General features: G+C 36.2%; 1 pseudogene; it reads left to right on the top strand.

Annotated features, from left to right (window-relative positions):
* The first annotated feature begins 8,267 nt into the window (after positions 1-8,267).
* On the top strand, positions 8,268-8,734 carry LOC112134618 (serine/arginine-rich splicing factor 3-like; annotated as a pseudogene).
* The last annotated feature ends 386 nt before the right edge of the window (positions 8,735-9,120 follow it).

Here is a 9,120-nt window from a genome sequence, read left to right as displayed (position 1 = left end):
AAATGATGGGTAAGACAACAACCTAAAGACACGTGGTAAGTATTAAACATATAATTATTTGCAGAAATAAGACTGTATGAGGTTTAAAAGGAAGTGGTTATAATACGTAATGGCTAAAAGATCTGAAAATATAGATACAACCCAACCATAAAATTGTGAGGAAGAATGAAAAGAACAAGAGCAAATCGAAATTAGAGCTGTTTCTAGTAATTATAATTGGTGGTAGCAATATTAAGTTGTCATTCTAAGACAGTTGTATGTGAAGAGTGGATAAAGCTAGCAAGTAAATATGAGGTATTCTATTTCTATCATCTCTTGTGTATCTGAGAGCCAGGATTCCCAGAGTGGAATAAAAGGGATACAGATATAATATAGAAGAGGTTAAGCAAAAACACTGCAGTTCTAAATTTGAATGGAAAATATCAGTAAATAGCTGTGTAAACTTACAAAGTATTTTTATTTTAATAAATGGATAAATATATATCATTAAATCTAAAATTATTTTATATATTATAAAATATATTTAAAAAGAAAGCAAGCTATAAAAGATTATTAGTATCACATCAAAAGCAAAAAACAAAACCCTCGTAACCAATTGGAAGAGGATCCCACTAGTCAAAGATAGAATATTTTGAGTTTCATTAAAGATAAAAATTGGAATAGATCAAAACTCATCTAATAGTCTTAAATCCGTGGGATATTTTAAAACAAACCAATTGGTCATTTTCTGAGGATAACAGGGAATTAATATGTTAACTTGAAAACTGGGTGAATAAACAAAAGAATCCTGCTCTTTTGTGTATGATCTGTACCATGGTGTAACCAAATGGTAGATGAGAGGAAACATCTTATAAAATTATTTTGCTAATAAATGAAAACAAAATGATAGAATTTAATGTTACCATGCTTCAACTTACAATTCTGATCACCAATGGCTACTAACATTATGAAAACAGAGAAATCATACATAATATGCCTCCTATTATCTTGCCAATGGGGTAATGGGAGTGGCAAAATAATAGGAGGCACTTAATGTCTCTGGGTCCAGCTGTCCATTTGCAGGAAACTCAAAGGACCAAAAACGTGTTGAACTGCACCAAGAGCATGTGCTGTGCAAAAACAGGTCATAGGAAACTCTACAGGTTAAAATCTTTGGTTCTTCAATGCTTGATTTACAAGGAAAAGAAAGGAATAGAGGGAAAGTGAAGGCCAAAAAAGACTTAAAAGATAAGTGATAGGCAAGACTAAAGGATGCGCACTCAGGGATAAAACAAACCCTAAAGGCATGCAGGAAGGGATTATGAGGAAAGTCTGGACAGAGTTCTTTTTTTTAGGGTAAGGGTAGGGACTGTGATTGGGATAGGACTCATGGAGGATTTTCTGGGAAAGGCAAGTTTCTATTTCAATCTATAAGTATTAATTATTGATACTTAGAAAAATATAGGCTGAATGTATTTTAAAAATATAAAGTAACCATCAGAATAATTAAAAATTGCATTTTTTTCCCAATTCATTAAAAAACTGAAACCAACCAACCAAACAAATAAAACTACACAGCACTTACACTAAAATATGGGAAAGAAAGGAAAGGACAGGGATAATTAAAAAGAGATAACATGAGATTACAGATGACCAAACATAACAGTTTTTACTTAAATTTGCTGATATTTATGTTAATAAACAAAGATGATCATTTTAGATCAATATGCAAAACTGTATTTCATGCTGTTTTTAAGAAACACACTGTATCAGAGTTCTCCAAGAAAACAAAACCAACAGGATGTGTGTGTGTGTGTGTGTGTTTGTGTGTGTGTGTATCAACATCTATATCTCTTTTCTCTCTTGCACTCTCTCGTGATGTTGTAGTTCAAGTCTGAAGGCTGCTAGTAGAGTTCTGTCTTGCTCAGAGGAATTCAGTCTTATTTTATTAAGGCCCTCAATTGATTGGATGAGGCCCACTCGCTTTATGGAGGGCAATCTGCTGTATTCAAAGTAAACCAATTTAAATGTTAAACTCATTGAAAAAATACCCTCACAGAAACATCCAGAATAATGTTTGACCAAATATCTGGGCATCATGGCCCAGCCAAGCTGACACATAAAATTGATGATCACACATACCTAAAAGCAAAATGACAGAGAACAATTAAATGTAACAGAAGGGGAAATATTTATTGGGCAATATCAAACCAAAAACTGATTTGACAATATCTACATTAGACAATATTAATTAGCTACAAAACATCAAATGAATACAAGTTATTTTATGTTGTTGATAAGCTGTAAAATAAACAAGACAGGTGTTATAGTCATGAAGTTTTGCACTTAATAACAATATTGAAATATAACTAAAATAATACATAAAAGTAAATCAAATAACAATAAGTTTATATATACTAGTAGAAATCACCAGAAAGACAATAATAGTGGATGAATTTAATATGCCACTTTTACTATTTGATGGTTTAAGTAAACTAAAAATAAGGGACATTAAATGTTACTAAGGTTACCTTTTTAATAAAACATTAATGTTTATTACTAATAGTATTAAGAATTATTCATTGATAACACACCATCGAAAACATACCTTTCTTTTTCACATCTATGGATTATTTACAAAAACGGATCTCATAACTGAGCTCAAAACAGGCTGTAATGAAAATCTCAATACATACCAAAAATAAAAACAGCTTGGGGTTGAGTTATATTCTTTGTCTACAAGGCAGCCAAACTAGACACTAACAGAATAGATTTAAACAACATAAGCAGAGGAAATCCTACACGTTTGAAAAAAAATACTCTCCTAAATACTTTTGGTCAATTTACAAATTAACAGTAATGTGAACAGTTTATAGCAAAATTTAAAGACTGCAGTGAAAGCTGCATTCATACCTCCTGTCATTCCCTCCTATTTTTTGTCATTAAAACAAATATTATTCAGGAATCTTATGGATGGAAGCAAATCCAACCTTAACTAGTTGGAACAAAAAGGAACACCTATTGGTTCACCAGTGGGAACTATGGATGGACATTGCTGCTGCTCAGTTGTCCCAGGATCCTTTCTCTCTCCTCCTGTTCCTGCTTCCATTGTGGAAGCAGGTGGAGTGTCAGGTGCACTCTCTCCTATTGCAGACTGAATTTCTCCATGGAGCAGCATCAAGGTTCTTATTTATACCATCACAGAGGAAAAGGTCCCCACACTCCCCCTCCCCGTTTCTTTCAGCTCCGGTTTGAATAATCCTGGAGCAGAACTCTGATTGGCCTAACATAATCAGATTCCTACCTCTTGACCAATACCAATTACTGGGCCAGAGAGGCAGGTGTAATCTATCTCCTATTCAGAACATGTGTTAGAGAGGGGGTGGAGCACCTAAGAAAGTGGGTATTCTTTTTTTTTAATTTTATTTTATTATTATTATACTTTACATTTTAGGGTACATGTGCACAATGTGCAGGTTAGTTACATATGTATACATGTGCCATGCTGGTGTGCTGCACCCATTAACTCGTCATTTAGCATTAGGTATATCTCCTAAAGCTATCCCTCCCTCCTCCCCCCACCCCACAACAGTCCCCAGAGTGTGATGTTCCCCTTCCTATATCCGTGTGTTCTCATTGTTCAATTCCCACCTATGAGTGAGAACATGCGGTGTTTGGTTTTTTCTTCTTGCGATAGTTTATTGAGAATGATGATTTCCAATTTCATCCATGTCCCTACAAAGGACATGAACTCATCATTTTTTATGGCTGCATAGTATTCCATGGTGTATATGTGCCACATTTTCTTAATCCAGTCTATCATTGTTGGACATTTGGGTTGGTTCCAAGTCTTTGCTATTGTGAATAGTGCCGCAATAAACATACGTGTGCATGTGTCTTTATAGCAGCATGATTTATAGTCCTTTGGGGATATACCCAGTAACGGGATGGCTGGTTCAAATGGTATTTCTAGTTCTAGATCCCTGAGGAATCGCCACACTGACTTCCACAATGGTTGAACTAGTTTACAGTCCCACTATCATACTGAACGGGCAAAAACTGGAAGCATTCCCTTTGAAAACTGGCACAAGACAGGGATGCCCTCTCTCACCACTCCTATTCAACATAATATTGGAAGTTCTGGCCAGGGCAATTAGGCAGGAGAAGGAAATCAAGGGTATTCAATTAGGAAAAGAGGAAGTCAAATTGTCCCTGTTTGCAGATGACATGATTGTATATCTAGAAGACTCCATTGTCTCAGCCCAAAATCTCCTTAAGCTGATAAGCAACTTCAGCAAAGTCTCAGGATACAAAATCAATGTACAAAAATCACAAGCATTCTTATACACCAGTAACAGACAAACAGAGAGCCAAATCATGAGTAAACTCCCATTCACAATTGCTTCAAAGAGAATAAAATACCTAGGAATCCAACTTACAAGGGATGTGAAGGACCTCTTCAAGGAGAACTACAAACCACTGCTCAAGGAAATAAAAGAGGATACAAACAAATGGAAGAACATTCCATGCTCATGGGTAGGAAGAATCAATATCATGAAAATGGCCATACTGCCCAAGGTAATTTATAGATCAATGCCATCCCCATCAAGCTACCAATGACTTTCTTCACAGAATTGGAAAAAACTACTTTAAAGTTCAGATGGAACCAAAAAAGAGCCCACATCGCCAAGTCAATCCTAAGCCGAAAGAACAAAGCTACCTGACTTCAAACTACCTGACTTCAAACTACACTACAAGGCTACAGTAACCAAAACAGCATGGTACTGGTACCAAAACAGAGATATAGATCAGTGGAACAGAACAGAGCCCTCAGAAATAACACCGCATATCTACAACTATCTGATCTTTGACAAACCTGAGAAAAACAAGCAATGGGGAAATGATTCCCTATTTAATAAATGGTGCTGGGAAAACTGGCTAGCCATATGTAGAAAGCTGAAACTGGATCCCTTCCTTACACCTTATACAAAAATTAATTCAAGATGGATTAAAGACTTAAACGTTAGACCTAAAACCATAAAAAGCCTAGAAGAAAACCTAGGCATTACCATTCAGGACATAGGCATGAGAAAGTGGGTATTCTTTATGTGAGAAGGGAGAGTAGCTTGACCAACAGAAGTAAAAGGCCCACTATGAAGAAGAAGAAGAGTGAACGTGTATTCAGCTAAAGAATCTAGTAAAATAAAAACAAATTTAAAAGCAGAAGAAAGAAAAAGAGAAGAAATAAAAAGAGATGTAAAGAAAGTATGGGGCAAAACATAAGAAAATAAAGGGATGGAAAATGTGTATGTCAAGCAATTAATGACCTCTTAATATCTTTGATATTGCTAATATTAGTATTACTTAAAGTGAAATTTAAGGCAAAAAATATTATGAGAGATGAAGTTATTATTTAATAATAAAAGGGACAGTTTACTAATAATATGTTAAATTCTGAATCTGTGTATATCTAAACATTTAGCTTCAATGTGGAAAAAAAATTATAAGAAGAAATTGACTACTCCACAATTATAAAGGAAGATTACTATAGTTCTCTCAAAAAGTAATAAATTAAACATATAAAAATTTAGTAAGAATATAGAAGATTCAAAAAATATAATTACATTGTCAGTTCCAATGGACACATACAGAAAACTGGACACATATCTTAAAACACATGTAAAAAATTTTTAAAAATTGTTCTCGTACTAGGCCACAAAGTTAACCTCATCAACTATTAAATAATTAATTTAGTAAAAACGATATTTTTTGACTACGATGTAATAAAATTAGAAATCAATATAAAAATAGTGAAGAGGCCAGGTGCGGTGGCTCGTGCTTGTAATCCCAGCACTTTGGGGGGCTGAGGTGGGTGGATCACCTGAGATCAGGAGTTCGAAACCAACCTGGCTAACATGGTGAAATCCTGTTTCTACTAAAAAAAAAATTATAAAAATTAGCTGGGTGTGGTGGCCTGTGCCTGTAATCCCAGCTACTCGGGAGGCTGAGGTAGGAGAATCACTTGAACCTGGGAGGCAGAGGTTGCAGTGAGCTGAGATCATGCCATTGCACTCCAGCTTGGACAACAAGAGGGAAACTCCATCTCAAAAAAAAAAAAAAATGAAGAAAACCCCATAGAAATAGAAATGAAAAATTACACTTCAGAATAATTCATGGGTCAAATAAGAAATGTTAAAGAAAAATCTTAATTATTTAGAACTGAACATGTAACAAGAAAATTCTACAAATAAAAACTTGTGGTGCTTAGAGGAAAATTGATACTATAAAGTAGTTTAAAAAAAAAAAAAAAAAGGCTGGGTGCAGTGGCTCACGCCTGTAATCCCAGCTGCTTAGGAGGCTAAGGCAGGAAAATTGCTGGAATCCCGGAGGCGGAGGTTTCAGTGAGCCGAGATTGCGCCACTGCACTCCAGCCTGGGTGGTAAGAGTGAAACTCCATCTAAAAAAAAAAAAAGACTGAAAATCAATGAGCTAAACATTCAACTCAAAATTAAGAAAAAGAACAACAGAAAAAAATCCAAAGAAAGTAAATTAAGAAAATAATTTTTGAAAAGGGTAAAAAGTCATTGAATAGAAAACCAACACCAGTTTGAAAATCTTAATACAACGACAAAGTATTGACAAAATTAATCAAGAAAAAAGGAGAAATATACAAATAAACAATATTAGGAATAAATAAGCACTAAAATTATAGAAGACTAGAGATTTTAAAAGCCACAAGGGAAGTTTATACCAATAAATTTGATAATTTTAAGGACAATTTTTTCTAGAACATGAATGACCAAAATTGAATCAAGATAGATTAAACAACCTAAATACACTTATAATCATTAAGTAATTTAAATCAATATAAAAATTCACCCATAGTATTATTTATTTATTATTTACTATATGATAAATATTTATTATTGTATTAGAGTTTTCAGAGGAACAAAACCAATAGGACGTGTGTATGTGTGCGTGCGTGCGTGTGTGTATGTATACAAAGATTTATTATGAAGCTAAGAAGTCCCCAGATCTGCCGTCAGCAAGCTGCAGACCCAAGGGAGCCAATGGCCTAAGTTCTAGACTGAAAGCTGAAGCCTGCCAATGCCTTCTGTCTGAGTCTGAAGGCAAGAAAAAAACCAATGTCTTAGTTCAAGCAGTCAAATAGAAGGGGTTTCCTCTTGCTCAGTCTTTTTGTTCTATTCAGGACTTCAATCAATTAGGTGAGTCCTACCCATTTTAGGGGCCACAATCTGCTTTATTCAATCTACTAATTCAATTCTGTTTTTGTTTTTTTTGAGACAGAGTCTTGCTCTGCCGCCCAGGCTAGAATGCAGTGGCACAACCTCGGCTCTTTGCAGCCTCAACCTCCTGGACTCAAGTGATCCTCCCACCATAGCTTCCCAAGTAGCTGGGACTACAAGCATGCACCACTATGCCCAGTTAATTTTATTTTTTGTGGAGTCAAGTTCTCACTATGTTGCCCAGGATGGTCTCAGATCCCTGGGCTCAAGCAGTCCTCCCACCTTAGCCTCCCAAAGTGATAGGATTACAGGCAGAAGCCACCCTCCTGGCTGATGCAAATGTACATCTCATTCAGGAACATCCTCACTGACACACCCAGAACACCCTCTGGCCAAATGTCTGGGCATTTTGTGGTCCAGTCAAGTTGATACATAAAATTACCCATCACATTCAAAGTCTTCCCAGGAATGCATAGAAATACTGGGGAAGGGTTTTGGATTCCCACTGTCTGAAAAACTGGGGATCTGAGCCAGTGTAATCTACATCTTAATAGGGCAGTAGAATTCAACTTGAGTGAAAGATAAAGGTATGTGACATTGAAGTATCTCTCTGTGGGAGGGACAAAGGCTTTATAGGGGATGTGGTAGTTGATCTGGGTATTGAAGCATGCATATGTGTGTGCTGGACTGACAAGGTGAGGAAGAGCAGGGGGAACAGGATGGGCAAAGTCACAAGACAATAGTGTAGTGCTTAAGAACACAGACCCTGTGACAGATTGCTTGGTTGAAATGCCAGCTCAGCCACTTACTAGTTATAGCACCAGAGGTAAGTTACTTACTCTTTCAGTACCTTCGTCACTTTTTTTTTTTTTTTGCAAAATAATGATCTTAATAGCATCTACCCTCAAAGAGCTGTTTATCTGCCATTTCCTGGATGCCTGGTAAGCAAGAGCATCAGTGGGAGTTGGGCAGGAGGGAAGCAGGAAGGTCCACTGGAGTATGAGGATTTGAGCCTCAGCACTTTTTACCCTAGCTCTTGAAATGCATCATGATTTCTGTTCAGTGGATGCTAAAGTTTGTCTAGGTTATCTTGGAAAAATGGCAACAAAACTTAATTGGAATGGGCTTTCGCTACTAAGGACCACTCTGAAGTGTGTAGGTTGCTAGAAATCCTCCCGACTTAGCTTTTGTTGAATTTGAACCCAAGATGCGGCTGAAGCTGTATGAGAGCTAGATGGAAGATCGTTGTGTGGCTGCCCTGTGAGAGTAGAACTGTCAAATGGTGAAAAAAGAAGTAGAAATGATGGCCCACCTATCTCTTGGGACTGTCACTCTCGAGATGAACATCATAGGAGTCCTCCACCTCTCCACAGATGTTCAAGAAGGAAAAGCTTCTCTCACAGGGGGAGCATCTTCTTTTCTAGAGATAGGAGAAAACACAGAGATCACTGTCTTGGGAGAGAAATCACAAGCCATCCTGATCCTTCTCTAGGTCTCAGCCAATTTAAGTTGAATGAAAGGAAATAGAAGACCAGTTTGCAAGAGAAGTTGTGTACAGGAAATAACTTCATTTGACAAGAGTATGTGCAGAAAACTCAAGTTTTGTCTGAGACTTCATAAGCATGGTACATTTTAAAGATGTTTTAACTTTTCAAATTTGTTTGCCTTTGGGAACAGTGACACACAAAGGTGCAATTCTCTATGGTTTGAAATGGATTCTATGAAGCATGTAACACCAAGAATTGTTACTTTATGATGTTCCTTTAAGCAAAATTGAATTTGCTTTGAACTTTAGTTATGCATAGACTGATAATAAACCTCTAAATCCTGCCCAGTAGAAATGTAATTTTTTAAAAAATACGGAAACAAAACTGGCAAAAATGGAACTAAGATT

Source organism: Pongo abelii, chromosome 7 (genome assembly GCF_028885655.2).
Source record: "Pongo abelii isolate AG06213 chromosome 7, NHGRI_mPonAbe1-v2.0_pri, whole genome shotgun sequence".
NCBI lineage: Eukaryota > Metazoa > Chordata > Mammalia > Primates > Hominidae > Pongo > Pongo abelii.
The sequence above is the reverse complement of the archived record's forward strand: the minus strand, read 5'-3'. Positions and strand labels throughout refer to the sequence as shown.